Below are 18,250 nucleotides of genomic sequence, written 5' to 3' on the forward strand. Positions count from 1 at the left end.
ATACTTGTTGGGATCAAGACCTACTGGAAAGAAGAGCCTTGAAAAGCAGCTAGATTCTGCAGACATAGAGATATTGAAAGACTCATCCTGGGAGGATGGTAAGTTAAACCTTGCTAATGCCTTTCTTCCTGCACACCTACTTGTATGACTTCAAATCTTTTCCAAGCCTGCCTGGAAGAGTCTTCACAAATAAAAGGAAATCAGAACAGCTGGTTATACTGACAATTGCTGCATGCTTACTTCCTCTCCCAGAAGAAGTGATTCACTTCTAAGGTTCTGAGTGCACTGAGTATACATTTCCAATGTGTGCTAGAATCAGCAAATGCTTATACTATAGAGCATAGAACTCTTTTTGTCTGTAATTCAAACAGAATGTATGAAAACTCCTTCTCATCTATGTAGGTATTTGTTTGTTTCCCTAGGCAGTTGATTAGCATGGAAAGGCAGAGATAGCACAGAAATAATGCAGTACCAAATCTCACAGTATCATTTTTCTTCGTAGAAGAGTAAATTAATTGTACTTTGCAGTATAAATATACACAAGAAATAAGAGGAAAAAAAAAAAAAACACCTACCTATTTGAGGTTACCTTGGAAGAAGGCATCTGTTGTTCCCTCCATCAGCAGCACTGCTCAGCAAATGACACACTACTGTAGACAAACCTGGTAGAGACAGAGTCATGGATGAATGCTGTAAAGTCTGCAGTCTCTTGGCCAGCCAAAGGTGATTAACAGCAACACAGACTTGTGTACTGTTCCTTAAAAGCTGTTACAGAAAGGCAGGCTGGGCAGGACAGAGATGATTCTAGGAAGCGGCTAAGTGGAGACATCCAGCATGTTGGACTAGGCTCTCCACTAATGTCATCACGAGAAGGAAGCAATTGTCTGTGGTGCCTTGCTATCGTTACACAGGCCATCATTTATCCCACAGCACCAATAGATTCAGGAGGATATATTCAGTTTCTTTAAGGTGTATCTTCTGATGTTTTGTGTCTGACCTACAATGGCAAGTTATGATTCACAAATACCATCAAGGAAGAAGGGCAATTGCTAAATTCTTTACTCCATCTTAGAATCAAATCTATTAAAATTGAATTCTTCAAGCAATGACTCATCCCAACCACTTTATGAATATATATTAGTATTTGAAAATAAATTAATATATTAAAATGTATCTGATACCATTTCCCAAAGCATTCCAGTAGATTGTGTCCTACACATGTTCATCAATGTATAATCACTTCAACCGTCTAAGAGACTAAACAGTTACTTAAAAGTGATAGACACTTTGCTGACTCATTGAGCAAGACTCCTTCACTCTGCAATCAGCCTAATACAAGGTAGAAAATTATATCAGGTCATCAAGTCCATCTCATAACCCCAGAAAGAAGGAATTAATCACTGGAGGACATCGTTGATATCAGTTGACTATTGAATTGATCAGAAAGCCAAGAACATCAGCTTTCTACTAGAGACAACAGAAATCACTAATGCTGCTAATATATTAATTGGACACAGGAGTCATAGGCTGATAGAAAGGCTTAGGTTGGAAGAGACCTTAAAGATCACTGAGCTCCAACCACCCTGCCATGGACAGGAAGCTTGTTTTTGAAAATTCTTGCACAGTGATTTTTATTCCAAAAAGTAATTATTAAATATCTGAATACTTCTCCACAACATTTTGTTAACCTCATGGCTTCAGGCTGCGCCAGGGGAGATTCAGGCTGGACATTAGGAAATATTACTTTTCTGAAGTCAGGCACTGGAATGGGCTGCCCAGGGAGGTGGTGGAGTCACCGACCCTGGAGGTGTTCAAGTAACATTTGGACATTGTGTTGAGGGGACGTGGTTAGTAAGAACTATTGGTGATAGGTGGACAGTTGGACTGGATCTTGAAGGTCTTTTCCAACCTTGGCGATTCTGTGAAACATTTTTTGCTTCACACAACTGTTTCATTATTTGCTTTTCTCTTAGTTAGGAGAAGGGACACAACAAAAAGAGCAGTGTTGTTAATCATACAATGAAATGAATGAATGTTTTTGAAATATGAACGCAATAGAAGCATGCAATTTCAAACCATTTTTTGTAGCTATACAATTTATGTAGGTTATTTTGCTTTGTACAATGACTTCTGGTGGAAGAGAAAGAAAATGACCACATGCAGAATCATGGAGATGTATACTAATATTTTGTTACTTTCTTTCATGCTTTAATGAAAGTACAAGGAGGAAAAAGACTGTAATTTTGTCATTGAAAGGAAATGGATGGAAAGAACAGATCAAAAGCAGATTATGGGAAATGCTGTGAAGATTTACAGAAAACTGCAGATTCAGAAATGGATTCTTTCTGCTGTTGGCGTTTCAGACACAAATCAGACGTTAATATAAGCATTTTGTAAATGTAGTTTTTCTAATATCACTCCAAAAGTGAAGACCTGAAAATAAGTTTTGTCCAGATTTTTTTTTTTGGTTGATTTATTTTCAAAAAACTAGCTCTCCATCCCAGTTCAACTGAGATCACATCTCAGCTGTCTTGCGTTATATCTGGTCATTAAATACATTAATGTTTGAATCCACGCCACTCTGTACTTCATTTCTCCAGGCCATCCAGGATGGGCTTATGGCCCATGCGTCATGATTGGACAGATTATTCCCACAACAAACATGGCCTGAAGCAATAGTCCACACTGTGCTTCAGCTTAGAAGACCACCAGAAACAAAGTTTATTCATGGACTGCAGTAGCAATCTGCTTGATTCTCTGATGGTATCTTCTCATGGCACTTGCCATGACTTCTTAGCTTCTGAGAGCCTTTCTTGTCATACCATGAAGTATTCTCTTCTCCCACAAACCTTTGACATTACAATGTGTTTTTTCCTCTTCCAGTGATGTGGCAAGTTGCTAACAAATCTACATTTTTGTCACTTTTAAAAGAAGTCACTTGAGAAGATACAGATCCCCACATGCAGAACAGAAGACATCAGTCTCAGCACTTCCCATCATCTTCTGTGGTCCATCTTAAGGCCTTGACTCACATACTGGGTTATCTACTGGGATGCTTACTAGAGCTGAGAGGGCAATCATTACACTTGTTTCAAAATACGGCTTCCTCTGATAGGTGTGTTTCCTCAAAATCCAGAGAAATCAGGCCTTCCAGTTCAGTTCAGCTGGGAACACATCCAATGGAGAGTGTGAACAGATCCTCTGTATGGGCTTTCTCTTCCTTCAGGACTGTCCCTGGTTGAGTAATGCCATGATTTGAGTGATCTGTACTGAAGCAGAGGTAACAGACATCAGGGAGGAAAGAGCCAAACATGGTGGAGGTGGGCTGTACAATGCTTGCTCAAGGAAGGAAAATGGAGGCAACCAGGAATGCTCAACTTGAATGATTGCAGGGAGGAAGGAGGGGGAAAGAAGCATGGATGGAAACATTAGCTTTCCCACATAGAGCAAAAATGTTCTAAGTTGGAAATAATTTTTTCAGGGGGGAGGGAGCTTTTGTGCAGAATAAGTCCAGTGCTTTGAATCAGATGGTGACCACCGTTTTGTTATGGCACTACCTACTTCAAAGAATTTAACATCTCTTTTCATTTGAAGGAAATACAGAGTGCTTTATACTGCTGCTAAGCTTGAGAACAGTTGCTAAAGTATGCTGGACAAAGCATGGGAAAATTTCAGCAGAAACCTGCTGAAATATACAGTCAGATACCTAAAGTCTATCCTACAAGCTTGCTAACTCCCTGTTTTCCACACAGGACCTACCCATGCACTGTGAATTGAGTGGTTATGTTCTACTTTTGAGCTTGGTAATTCTCCTTCTCTGTAGGCTTGGCTTTAAAGAGAAGCATGTCAGTGATTTTAAATTTTAGAGCTTTAGAGCTCAACAAAGCCAAACTGTTTAATCATGAATTTCAGATCTCCCTGTCTAATCAACAACAGGAGCGAAGAAAACAAGTTACAATCAATCCACTCTATCTCAAAGTATGAGAAGTGGTTATTCCTCAGAGTCCTATGATTCCCAAGATTTGCTTAATTGACATTTGAGAAACTTAACAGCGACACATATTGCAGCTGTTCTATAACAAATAGGTATTCCCAAGTACCACAGATGTTCTCTGGGGATGTTATATAAAAGAGTCAAGATACTTGTCTTCTGATCAGATGTTTCTCTCTCCTCTCTCCTTCATATCTATGGCTGACACCAGTCTTCCTGTGATAATTTACTTCCAGATCAGAACTTAAACTCAGGATCATGGATTCAACTCACATGTGGGCTTTTCGTCCTTCTTGCACCATGCTACTGTCTAAGTTCTTCACAGCAGATTCAAAAATCTACCTTTTGAAATAAAAGAGAAAGTCTGGAACCTCTGAGAGTGAAATCAGCATTAGGAACTATCTGAAGCCACAGATGTCTTAACACCAAAATCTTGGACTTAGTAGGAAAGCTCATTTATTTTTCCCTTAACCACCTGAGCTCGGAATACTACTAAGAAAGAGGAAAAAAAAAATAAATCTATCATTCTTCCAGCATGACTTCTTACAGGTTTTGGTGTGCTAGTCCTGGATGAAATCTCTGCTTCATGAGACATATTCTGACTCTGATGAGGTTCTTAACACCATCCAGCCAAGGGCAGTACCCTGTACCCTGATGATAGGGTGTCTTGTTCTTTTCAGAACACTGCAGGGATGGAGTATCATGGGTTTGGAAAACATTTATATCCCTCCTGCAGTATCATGTTAAGCTCATTCTTGCTAGAAACATTATGAATAGTAACAGCATTGACCATGTAACAGCAGTAAGTGCCTTTGAATTTGAGATTTATTTTCCTATCCATTAACATTCCTGCTACATTAAAGTAGCAAAGACAGTACAAAATTTTTCACCATTCTACTTGTTTCTTTTTTTAAACAGAATCAGCCAGATCACAGTCTCACAGGAACATCAGTCTCATGGGAAATTCTTGTGTTGTTAACTATTCATTATAAGAGATAAAAATACAGTGTGGAGCTCTGGAGAGTGCAGTGCAGAGATACTGGAGTTGCTTGACAAGAATTAGGCTGAATCCAGAAGATCTGTTAGGTATGACCATGCACTGGCTGTACAGAGGAAAGAAAATGCTACCATGACTTTCCAGGTAACAGAAATTGAGGACAGGCAGATCAGAACATCTATCTTCAGGTTGCTAGGGTGTATCAGTGCATGCAAATCACATGGAAGATAAACGATGTTTTCTCTTGCTCTGCAGGTAGGCAGATCTAGCCAGGGTGACAAGGATCCATCTTACTGGCTGGTGGGAGGGGAAGGGCTTGGCTATGCTTCCACTGCTAGGGCTGCCCTGCTGCCTCAGAGGCATACTCACACTGGGACACAAGAAATGCAGGATCACAGCCAAGCCACCAGCTGTCTGTTCTAGCAGCAGCCAGAGCTGCTCTTTGGGGACCACATGTGAGCATGGCCACATTCTGCAGCCCATCCTCTCAATCTCCCCAGCATCCATGCCCATCAACTATTAGATACTGCTTCACCAAGGAAACAAGCCTTCTAAGTCCCCACCCCTAAATCCTAGGCTTTAAGCTTTTTGGTTACAAAATTACAGTCAGCATGAAGAGAGATCTTTGGCAAAAAAGTAGATGTAGAGTGATGCTGACATTGATGAGTCTCTATCATACACATCTATGTGCATCAGAAAATAGAAAGAATGAGAAAGAAAGTAAAAGGAAAAAGTCTATGAGAATCATTAATCAATGATAAGAAACAGAAAGATATAAGACAAATCAAAAAGCACACAGTAATGACTCGCACTTTATCACTTAAGACTGGAATATCATTGAATAGAAACAGAAAATTAAAGGAAAGGATTGTATCAGCACAGTTGATTCCCTCTGTCACAAGATATGAGCAGTAAATAAGGGCTGTTTCTGTGTCAGGAAAACAGAGCGGTTTCACCCAGCCACCAGGCTGCCGTGTAGACAGCAGAAGTATCTCAGCTTGCACAGGTTTCAATGGTGGTTTCGTACCCAAGACAATATTCCATAGTAATAGTTATTCTCTATTTTCCATAGTGTAATTATTGTCAGCTGAAAGATCAAATTGAAATGATGCATGGTCCAGAAAAGTGGTTTTCAAGAAAAGAATTTTAGTCAAAGCTTTGCAAAGTTGTGTAAGGGAATTGAAATGGATGAAAGGCATGTGTCAGAATCGCTTAGACAACTCTGAAGAGGTTTCCAACAAATGGATATTCTGGCTAGATGGCAGACTGCTAATAGAATTATGCGTTTCAGAGGCAGAGAGGTACCACTGTGTTCCTTTTGTTTATGACTTCCTGCACAACATAACTGCAAACTTTGGAATCAATCCAGGTGTAGGAAATTAGGAAAGGAAAGTAAGTGACCAGCACGGTTGAACCAGGATCCTCTGTTCAAACTGAAGAGCAAGAAAATGCACAGGCAGAAGAAGAAGGGACAGGTAACCTGGGAGGAGTATATGGATGCTTCTAGGCTGTGTAGGGATGGGGTCAGGAAGGCCAAAGCCCAGCAGGAACTGGACTTGGCAAGGGGAGCAAAAAAATAAGAAGAGCTTCTATAGATATATCAACTGGAAGAGGAAAGACCAGGAAGGCATACCCTCCTCTCTAGTGTGCAACACAGACAGGCTAGTAACAATGGACAAGGAGAAGACAAGTATTCAACAACTTTTTTCCCCTCAGTCTTCACTGGCAACTGCTCTATGCACAGCTCTTGAGCAAATGGTTTGGAAAGTGGGAATTGAGGGAGCAATGTCCCACCTGCTGTAAGTGACAATCAGGTTCATGACTACCTGAGGAACATGAATGCCCGTAAGTCTATGGATCCCCAGTGAGATGCATTCCAGAGTCCTGAAGAAATTGGCTGATGTAGTCACCAAGACTACATCATAAAAATCATGGCAGCCAAGTGAAATCACTGATGACTGGAAAAAAATACAGTATCAAGAAGGTTAAAAAGGATGACCCAGTTAACTATCAATTAGTCAGTCTCATCTCTGTGATGGGAAATCTATGCACCTTTACAACCTTAAACTTTCACACTTCTGACTACAGACATACTGACATACTGGCAGAATAGAAAGATAGAAAAAAGATGCATGAACATTATCCAGTATTTTCCAGAGTTGAAAGAAGAAAGTATGATGCAAGGAATAGTCCAAATGCTGTTTTTGGCATGCTTAAATAATGTCATTATTACACACATTTTTTGGAATTTCTCTTTCTAAGACTCTGGCAATATAGAAAAAGGAAAAAAGATATAGATATTTTTAATTAACTTCTGTACTGAATTTCTAAATAAAGTGATAAACCAGTTCCTTGTTTATTGTTATTTCCTTTTCCCTACTCTTCAATATCTGGGCTTTTACTGCAAAGCTTGTGAAAGTCCACATGTAAAAGCAATTCCACGTTAATAAACATCTATGCTTGGTATTGTTAAAGGCAGTTTTTTTTTGTTTGTTTGTTTTTTGTTTTTAGAAAATCATACAGTCTTAAAATGAAGTGATGAAGAAACCAGTACATTTCTAATGCATTATTTTGAACCATTGTTAAAAGCCTTGTTAAATGAAGGATACATACTTTTTCAAGTTGACACTGTTCATTTCAAATGTCTCCTTATTAGACGGTATCACCTGTCGGTAATAGGCATTTAGATTAAATGCCTTATTTACTGAAAAAATGAACCTTGTGCTGTGAGAAATCTTTGTCCTCTCTGTATACTTAAAGACAGCAGCTGAGTCACAGTCATTTGACTATACAATATAGCATTTCTAGTATGTTAACATTGCGCATTGTTGTATCTGATAGCTTAATTGGCAGTGTTCAATTCCTTGGGATTCTTTCATTTCAGTTTTCCCTCATAGAAAAGTTCTTTTTGCCTCCTGTACAGACTTTTACTAAGGAAAAATGCTAAATATACTTTATTAGTGCATCACTGTACCTTGTTTTTCAATGTCAGCTGACACTGAAAGTTGACTTTTGCCAAGAACATTATGGGTGATATTTCTCTCCCAGTCTGCAAGCAAGGTCTTCCTACCTAGGCTATATGCTATGAGAACATGATTAATACAAGTGGGTTAAAATATTTGTTCTGTATTTGTTTTATTTGTCTGGAAAATAGCTAAAGAAATCAGAAAATAAAACCTGCCAGTGATAAGCCCTTATCTGGCAAGTCTAGTCCTCAGCGTGTCTTCTGGGAAGGAAGGCAATTGAGAGAGAGGGATTTGAATCTCAGAATACCCAAGGAAAAGCTTTCAAAAAGATGTATGAGAAACTGAAGATCCACTCTTGAATTACAAGTTAAGAATGTAGTTTATAGCCCAGAACAGTTTAACTCCTTTGCTGTAAGGGAAGATCCAGCCATAGAATTAATCATAGAATAGCTCAAGTTGGAAAAGATCTTAAAGATCATGAAGTCCTACCACAACCTAACCCTACTACCCTAACTCCAACAACCTTCCACTAAATTATGTCCCTGAGCACCACATCCAAACGGTTTTTAAACACATCCATAGATGGTGACTCAACCATGTCTCTGGGGAGCTTACTCCAGTGTTTCACCACCCTATCCGTAAAGAAGTTTTTCCTGATATCCAACCTAAACCTCCCCGGGTGCAACTTGAGGCCATTTCCCCTCATCCTGCCACCTGTCACCAGTGAGAAGAGACCAGCTCCACTCTTGCTGTAAGCACCTTTAATATATTGGAAGAGAGTAATAAGGTCTCCCCTCAGCCTCCTCTTCCCCACAATACACAGCTGCTTCCTCCAGTCTTTACTCGTAGGGCATATTCTACAAGCCCTTCACCAGCCTCGTTGCCCTTCTTTGAAGCTGCTACAGCACCTCAATATCCTTTCTATACTGAGGTGTTCAAAACTAAATACAATACTTGAGGTGGGGCTTCACTATCACCAAGTACAGAGGCAGGATTACTTCTCTCCTCTTGCTCACCACACCATTCCTGATATTCCAGTCATATAAATGCTGTAAAGAAGCTCTTTATGGGAAGAAGTAGTAAATATTGACAAGCATCTGAATGTCCCTGTTTGTGGATGCCTAGAAACTAGAAATTAACAGGACCAAACTCACACTGCATGCAGGTCTCCCTACAGGAAAGCCCTTGTTTATGTAAATACCCAATTCTAACAATTTGCAAGCAGCTGCTAACCACAAGAGTTTTAAGTGCCAGAGTGCTATTTTGAGTACTAATCTCTGCTTTGTCCCTGCCTCTCTATGGATGTGCTGTAAATTATTACAATTTGTTGTGATGGACAGCTTTAGAATAGCATCCATTAACACTGCTATAGATTAGAGACCCTCCTAATGTCTATTAATAACCCTTGAGGGTGATGGGAGTGATGGAGGGGAAGGACACAGTCATTTATCCGTTGTGACTGGAAATTAAAGGAACTGAGTTCTGAATAGTTGCTCCTTTTCCCCCCACTCCTTTTTTTCCTCTTTTCTGGACGTAATATTGAGATGTGGAATAAGACTGTCATGCTAAAATGGCTATGATAGTGTCCTGCAATGTTTTGCAATTTTTTTTTTTTAATGTAGCACTTTGCAGACATGGAGTTTCATGTGCTCAAAGCAGATCTTCAGTACTTTCTTTCAAATGTTGAAAAAGAGCAAATTGCATTTAAAAAGGTAACAGGACGCTTATTATACAGTGGGTGGCAATTGGGCAAATGCAGAAGAAACAGCCTCTCTGTGACCTTGCTGACCCCTGCAAGCTGCAGAAATCAATGGAATAATCAAACCAATTAAGGGATACCAAGGAGTTTAGGGAGACTGAGAATGGAACCAAGGAATGCAGTCATTGATTTGTTGTCACAGAGCAATTCCAAAGAATAGATTTATAATTCTATTGTTTGCCACATGGTTCTCTCTTCTATAAACCAACTAAATAGAAGACCCTCTTCTGATGCAGGTGTGTTATGTAGTTATCCCTGAGAAAGGTGCTTTTGTCCTCCTTGCTATTTAAAATACCAAAGATTCATTGAGACAAAAAACAAATGAGTGAAAATAGTTTATGGCTCAGTAGGTGAAAGCATAATTCTCACTGCATTTGTGGGATGGAGGAGATGTAAATGCTAAAAAACAAACAAACAAAAAACAAACAAAAAAACACAAAAAATACAACACCTGGAAGTGCTCTTCCTGTTATCCTAACATTAAATACCTTAGGCAATAGTCTGTTGAAAGATGTTCCAGTCCTGAATGCATGAAGGTGAGCAGCAGACCCTACCTCTAGCATCAACATGATGTCACCTTCCTTCAGCTACCCTGGCCTACTGTCCTATCACAGGGCTCATTCTCTTACACATATTCAAAGAAGGTGTTTCCACTGTGAACCAGAGATAGTATTCTGCAGCAAAGCAGGTGCAACATTTTCAGGACAACAGTACAAGGCCAAATACTTGCCAAGGGTATGGGTTTAACATCTACTGCAGGCACACAGGTATGGGGGCTGTCCCCTTCTCAGCATGCTTAAACAGACCTAGCTGCATTCACACAGCAGAATTTTAGTTTCCTAAATAATGCTGTTACATAGATACACTCTTGACACAAGATGTGTCTACCTCAGTTTCATGGGTGTTATAAGAGTAATACTCATTTTCTGTCAAGGTGTCCCAGACATCACACAACACAGCTGCATTTCATCTTAGTTTGCTTTAAAAATGTCTCTAGGTTTAGGAGAAGCAGCCAAATCCCATGCCTTAACATGGTGTTTCATAAAAACCTGTCTGAGCTGTTGGTGGAGATCCTGAAGTCTCTCAAAAACACGAAAATTCTCTCTCAAAGGTCTAGGAAATGTTTAGAATTAATTTCTGTGAGTGACAGGAAGTTCTGAAGATGGCTTGGTTAATCTTTGCCAACACTTTAACGATAAAGCACGAATTATGTATTACTAGAAGCAGTCATTATACTCCAGTGTTGTTCTCTTTAGCAGAGAAACAGCTACTTTAGAATCTTCCAGACAACTGGAAGGAAAGCAAGCACCTGAGCATGGAGCACTATGCCACTTAGATACACACTTGAGATACATTTCTCTTCTGTTGAATGATTTATTTAACTGTGCTACTCTCCAGAAGTCAGACATAGAATTCCAAAAAAATTTTTCCTGACAAAATTCTTCTTAAGTAATTTACCATTTACTAAAGTACAAGCATTCATTGTTCCTATTTGTTGAACACAGTGAAACTACACAGCTGATAGCAAGGCAGAAGCTAAGTGGCAATGTCATTATGTTGAATTTGGGAAGCAACTTGTTTGCATGGAAGACCTTCATTTTCAATTATGACTGTGGCATCAAGCTAAAGAGACTGGACAGAGAGGCTCTGAGCTTTGTATTTTGCAAAGTTTCTGTTCAGAATATGCTAGCACAACAAAAGAGCTAACATGGATACCATATACTGGATGGATCCACAGAGCTCTCATGCAGCAGTTAGCATCATCCTGTTTGTAAAAAGACAAATATATTTGGTCTTTTGTAACATACAAGTGAACTAAAGAAAGTAAAATATCCCATATTCTTTAAAGATATGGAAAGGATTAAAGATGCCTCTTGAAAGTAAATACCTTGAAAAACAGGGTTATGTCTTGTTAAAACAGTTCAGCGGTACAACTTCATTCAGTGATACTACATAAAAAAATCAATAGACATAGCATATTCCCAGGGATGAACTATTTACAACTTCCTACTAGATACTAATAATAGTATGTATTTTCTTCCAATTAAAATGGCAGCTGTTTCTTTAAAACTATCTTGACAGAAGATGGGGCTCCATATTAGTTAATATTTTCCATTTGCCTTTCACCCATTTATATGCTACCACTTAGAGCTGGTGGAGCATGACACTGCCAGATGTGCCCACAGAACAGCAAGGAGGACACAACACCAGCAATAGCTGTGCATCCTCTCACTGGCTGCACTACATGTCCAGGAGGATGGAGGGGAAGAAGGAGAGCAGCTGTTTGCTGCCCAGCAGAATCTTATGGTGCAAAGCATCAGACATAGCATCCTGTCTGTCCTCCTGGAGGATGTTTGTCAGGAGATCTTCCCTCAGGTGTAGTGTGAGCTTTTAAAGATACAAATTCTTCATTGACAAAAGATTTCATCTTTATTTACATGTATTATTAGAATAATTATCCTGAGTGAGATTATTAAATTTCATCTTAGCACAGTACGAGACTTTTGAGAGAGCAGAAGACAGACACTTTCCTTTTCCCCCCCAAAAAGGGCTATATGATTGGCAAACATGCTAAATAAGACTGAGGGTTTTTTTTTTAAACCAGAAGGTGATGTAAAGTTGATTTGTTATGCTTTCTTTTTCTTCTTGAGTATGCAATTGGCATCTGCTTTACATTAGAGATAGATTTTGACACTGTGTCCACATCTGTGGACCAAAGCACATCAGCAGCTCCAAATACTATTTTTTTTTTGACTTTGCACATTACTTTGTTGTGTGCATCCAGCCAGGTAGATACCTGCTAGCAAATAAGTTAGGGAATCATACACAGAGAAAGGCAATAACAGACATTGCTACTTTAGAACAGTTTAGGATCACTCATAAAAAACAGAGGTCACAATCTGGTAATAAAGAAGGAATTGCTTACCCACCTTTCCAAGTATCAGAACTCACCAAACACTCCAAAGGAGAAGGTCTCCAAGAAAAGAACCATGTCTTGTGGTGGCCAGCCCTTAAATGAGGTTAGGGAGCCTGGCTCCAGCCCTTCTGGTCACACAAACGAATTCCTTCCACCTGTGCTCCCTGGGCTGCTACCTCCCTTTACCAGGTGCTCAATCACTGGTCCAGACCATGACTTAACAGTTCCCAATATGCTATCTCATCACCTGCAGAGCTGTGCATCATGTCTGCATGCAGTGCCCTTGGGAAGGAACTAACTTCTCAAAGTAATTAGAACTAAGTGATTTCTGAGGTGCCCTCTAGCCCAAGCCATTCTATGACTCTAAGCTTTCTCCTTCCTCCCCAGAAGCCTCACGTGTTGCATGTGGCGCAGGCCATGCGGAGGAGTGGATGGGGCACCTCACCGAGGCAGCTCTCAGCAGTGCAGTACTAGCTGGCTGCTGCAGGGATATAGAGGCGAGCAGCTGAAGCTTGGCAAAATAAACAGATGTGAAACCAGGCTTTTTTTTGAAGTAGGGAAAGCAACAAGCCATGGGAACAAATCGTTACAGATGAAGTGTCCTTGCTGCCACCACCTGAAAGTGTAAACAAATGTGGGGTTTATTTTGAAGTCTCTGCCCTGCTTCCTCCAGCTATTGTGAGTGTTATGACTGGGTAATGCAGTTATAATGATGCTTGGATCTTTGTCCTTTGCAATAGCCACAGTCACACACAGGGAAGCACAGCAGCCTCTTGTGGCCCTTACAGAATACTTATTTGTCGACACCATAACACCAGTGTGGGTACACGGAGCTGCCACTTGCTCATCCAGCATCTTTTTTCCTGACTTGTGCAAATAACCACATCTGTGGCATCAGGAAGAGCAGCACACCAGTGGCACAGGAGGGGGCGAAGCAACGGTACTGGGCCCAGGCATCCACACTGCCCACAGCAGGGGGTGAAGCACCTGAGCTGTGCCCACAGGGGCTGCTTGGCTTCACCCAAAGTGCAAGCACTCACATTATGCGATAAGTGGTGATGGTTTGTTTAAATAGTGCTGATCAGAACCACGGTGATGATGTAGATATGTGCATGCTAACATGGCATAAAATGGTCTTGTCAAGGAGAACCTTTGCTTATTACAATGATCTACTCTGAGTCCTTAAGAGAAGGAAACCTCACACCTTGAAGTTCCTGGGCTAATAATGTAACACCTTAATATGAAGTTGGGACTAATCAGTCTTGACAAGATAACAGGATCTGAATATTAAGAAGTGAGACACATGTAATTTTGGATCTCAAGGACATATGGTTTAAGTCACATGTACAAAGAAAAATATTTACATCAGAAAAACTAGATGAAACATATGGAACGTCATTTCTAACCCAAGAGAAAACAGTGCCTATTAGCAGTTCTTGTCTTCTCTCTAGCAAGATTAATATTAGACTTCATTTATTTTCCAAATGACATTATTATTCAGTAAATACAATATGAAGCCAAGGAACAAAAATGGTTCAGTTACTGGCAAACTTTTTTCTCATCTTGCTCAATAATCACAATTATAATGATTTTATTCATAGTCACATTAAATTTTTCCCTATGGTAAAATTAGAGGCAATGAGAAATGAATGATCTGTTCCCTAAATGTGAAACTAAAAGCAATACATCTTGCTCCAACATTAAACAACCGTATTTATGCTCCAGAAAACCAATGACTGAATCAAAAATGACTATTCTGATGAACCCTGGCATTCAGCTCTTCCTTTTCTTCTTGTTTAATAGCAGAACAAAATGTCAGTCTAATAAATTAAAACATCAAGGTCTATATCTATGAAGACCCCAGAACGTCAGAAAGATTGCTACTAAATTGCTATATACAACGTCATCAATGTCATCTGAGAGATCGGGATCCAAGAATCAAATATGACACTGAACAGACAGATATGTGCCCTGTTTTATTCTAAACAGGGCCATCATCTCTTTATTTTTCTACCAGAATGAGGGGGACAAGATTTAAAGCTATGATGAACTCATGCTTAATCAGACACACAAATGAATGCATTTGGAGCATGAGGTTAGCAAGAAAATTGTAAACAGACAAACCGAAAGCTAACTGTCAGTTCACTATTGCCTGGTGAAAGGTATAGTGGGCAGTACCAGGTCATGGTTGGACTTGATGACCTTTAAGCTTCTTCCAACCTGAGTGATTCTATGAATCTATGATTCTATGATCTCTTGATAAATCTTTGACACTTTAACTCAAACTTGGAAAACTGGGGCTAAGATAGGCTGCAATGACTCAGATAAAAATCCTGCAACCTTGGAAGATGTGTGATTGATGTGCTGAGAGATGAGTGAGTGATGCATTTGTAAAATTGCAGCAATTGTTTTATATTTGCTTGGCATTAGTTGAGGGTCATTCTTCTGGGTTTATACCTGTCAGCTACAGCAGACTGAGGAAATTTCAGGGAAGAAAACGTAATAAATCTGCTAAGCTTTTATGAATGTTAAAGGTTCTGTAATGACAGTGATAGCATTTACCTGAGGAATCTGAATTAATCTGGAGAAATATTCACATGGAATTTATGGTTATTATGTTCAGCGACTCACCAAACCTAAAACATGTATGATTGCACTTGAATAATATCTACTGCTTTAATCAGTGCTATGCCATGTTCAAGACTAAGCTCGTGGAGAAGGAATGCCCCATCTGTATTATGAAATAAACATTAGTTATTTACATATAACTAATACATATAAGCAAGAGGATGTGTAGCACTATGCGGGTTCCTGTAGAACAGTTATAAAGGAAGGAGTCTACTGGAGACCAAAGTAATATAGCTAGACGTGCTACACTGTGTTTGTCTCATCAATACTACACCTACTACAATATGTTGAATTTTCCACAAGTTTTGTCAGTAAAGTCCTTTTTGGGATTATCTTTTGTAAGATTGGGAAAACTGATGGTGATTCCCTGGAGCGGTGTGAGACAGGCAGAATCACTGAGATGGCACAGAGGTTCCATCTTGCCACCCTACACTTGTGTCAGTGCCTGCACTTGACAAAAGCAGCTCCTACAATGTAGATCTGAGAAACCTAGTTGTTCTGAAATGTGTGAGGCTAGGAAAACACACTTAGCCTATAGCAGCTGAAATGCCATAAGTAGGCCAAAGGAAATCAGAGACCAAAACCATCAAAACCTGCTGGATTCTGAACACTACTGAAAAATTAATCATTTGGTTATTCATTACTCTGCTGCCTGAAAATAAACATAACCAAATAGTGACATCTATTTCTTTTTTCATTTGTCTGTTTTGTTTTCAGTTGATAAAACTTCAGGAATCCATGTCTGTCTAGTTTATGCTGAATTATTTGCTTTTTATTTCCAGTGGCTGAAGGAATGTGAGCAATATTGAAGACACATTCTCAAAAATAGAGGAGTTAGTCTTTTACTTCAACAAATAACACTGAAGAAGCAGCATGATTAAAAGAAATAAAAGGACTTAACTTATTTTCATGCTTATATATGCATATATATGTGGAGAATGTCTAAGAGTTTATTTATACCTGGCATGGCCATAGAACACCAGATATTTGAATGGAAACTATGTCCTCTTTCTGTACCATGAATTTACCTCTTGAACTATGAGTGGAAGAACATTAAGATTTACAGAGTTATTATAACTGACAGCTTAAATTTCATAGGGATATGCATTTTAATTGATAACCATAAAGACAGTGCAGTAAAGGTTATCTTACAACTACATTTGGAAATCGTTTTCATAACATCACTTAATTCCTCTAAAAGTTATCTCTAACAAAAGAAACTCTTTGCTGATACTATTAAATACACTTTATCTAAAGTGACCCTATTTTGTCTTTCTGTGTCCTTATCTTTCATGTGATCCAGCAAGAATGGGAACTCAATTATTTCCCAAAGGTCCTTTTATATCATATAACTTGGGTGAATTTTCTTTCCCCAGATTGACTAGTCCAAGCATATTGCCCTTGCTAGGACAAACTGAAACCCCTGCTCAAACAAAAGGGTGTGTAATGGTGTCCTCCAGCAGTTGACTACAAAGAATTTTAACAGAATGCTGATTTTTTTTTCCCCTGGTTTTGGAAAACTGATATTTTGTGGCAGAGGTGCATTGACAGTGAAAAAAAAACAAACCAATATTGTACTGTCACTTATTACAAATGATAGAGACTCATTTTCAACATGAAAATAGAAGAAAAATAATGTGGTTTTTGTCTTGCAAGACTGCCTCTCGTCTCTGCCCATGCCACAGGCAAGAGCCCGCCTCCATCCATCAGTAAAACAGTTTGCCTCCTTGCACACAACTCCAGGCATCTGCAGTCTGAACGATGGCATTGCGAGAAACAGCAATATTTATAACATCTTCCTAGACTGTGGAAGAGCATCAGCATTCCAGGCAAACATAACATCCTAGTAAGTTATTTGACTGGCAGCTTGGGCTTTGCTTTCTGCATTTACATTCCTCACTTATTAAAAGATGTCAGCTGTCCATAGGCAACATAGGCAACTTTAGTTTTGGCACCTCATATCTTCTGAATAGTTTTCCATCCCACCAATGTTCTGTCAAAATGATGTATTCATGTGGGGCATCAGCAGCCAGACTGCATAGTTGGACCTTTTTCTCCTCTATTCTAAGGAAGACAGGAGGTTGTACTACTTTCTGCACACTATTTTTTTTTTTCTTTTTCAGTATGACAGTTACTGCATTCATTAACTATCATATCAAATTGCTAACACAGAACAAATGAGTGTGAAGGAATGTATCTGTACTGTGCATGAAAGGAAAAATGTTTGAATTGCTTTCAGAAGTCAGAAGATGCAAAATGAGAACAAAGAGCTAGTGGACTTCCGATGAAATATATCATGGGCTTGAAGGAAATCAATTGAGATTGTGTTTTCCGTGGTGTACAGTAAAGCTGTCTAACTCTCTGCTGCAGAGTTGCTGTGGCTTCTAAGTGCTCACATAGGATCAAGGAGACAAACTCTTGGAAGAAGAGTCTGTTGAGAGATATTAGTAATGAAGTTATTATTTCTGGCTCAATAAGTGTTTGAAGTACAAAATCTTGGAGGCTGGAATAGTATATTCATGATATATCACTACAACCACTCACCCTGCGATTTTGCTGCTCTGTAACTGCTAGGCACACTCCAGGGCAAGGTACTGAGCTGACTGTCTTTGTGACCTGGCCACTGCCAACACCCTCATGAGAAAATGTATTGAGCAACAAATACACTTGTCTGCATTTTGGAATAATATTTCAATACAGATATATTGAAAAAGTGATGAACTGACAAATCTCTTAAGTGCAGCAATGGATCTCATGGTGTTTGGTTTTATGCTAGTGTCTATCTGGGCAATATATATATATTTCTATACATTTCTGTATCTTTCGCCCAACTGTAGTAGGCTTGAATATTTTGACTTAGACTAAAAAAAAACCAGGAGCTTTCTGTGGAGAAAGCTGGCAAAGGTGTGTAATATGAGATCATAGAATCATTAAGATTGGAAAAGACGACTTAGATCACCTAGTCCAACCCCAGCCCACCCCTTCCACGCAC

General features: G+C 39.3%; 1 long non-coding RNA gene across 1 annotated transcript; it reads right to left on the reverse strand.

Annotated features, from left to right (window-relative positions):
* Window positions 1-2,515: 2,515 nt before the first annotated feature.
* On the reverse strand, window positions 2,516-13,060 carry LOC109368122. Its single transcript, XR_002115825.2, has 2 exons — window positions 12,644-13,060; window positions 2,516-3,264 (listed from the first exon to the last, which is right to left on the reverse strand). It is a non-coding gene; the product is annotated as an uncharacterized LOC109368122 (long non-coding RNA).
* Window positions 13,061-18,250: the final 5,190 nt, after the last annotated feature.

This window comes from Meleagris gallopavo, chromosome 6, assembly GCF_000146605.3.
Source record: "Meleagris gallopavo isolate NT-WF06-2002-E0010 breed Aviagen turkey brand Nicholas breeding stock chromosome 6, Turkey_5.1, whole genome shotgun sequence".
Classification (NCBI taxonomy): Eukaryota; Metazoa; Chordata; class Aves; order Galliformes; family Phasianidae; genus Meleagris; species Meleagris gallopavo.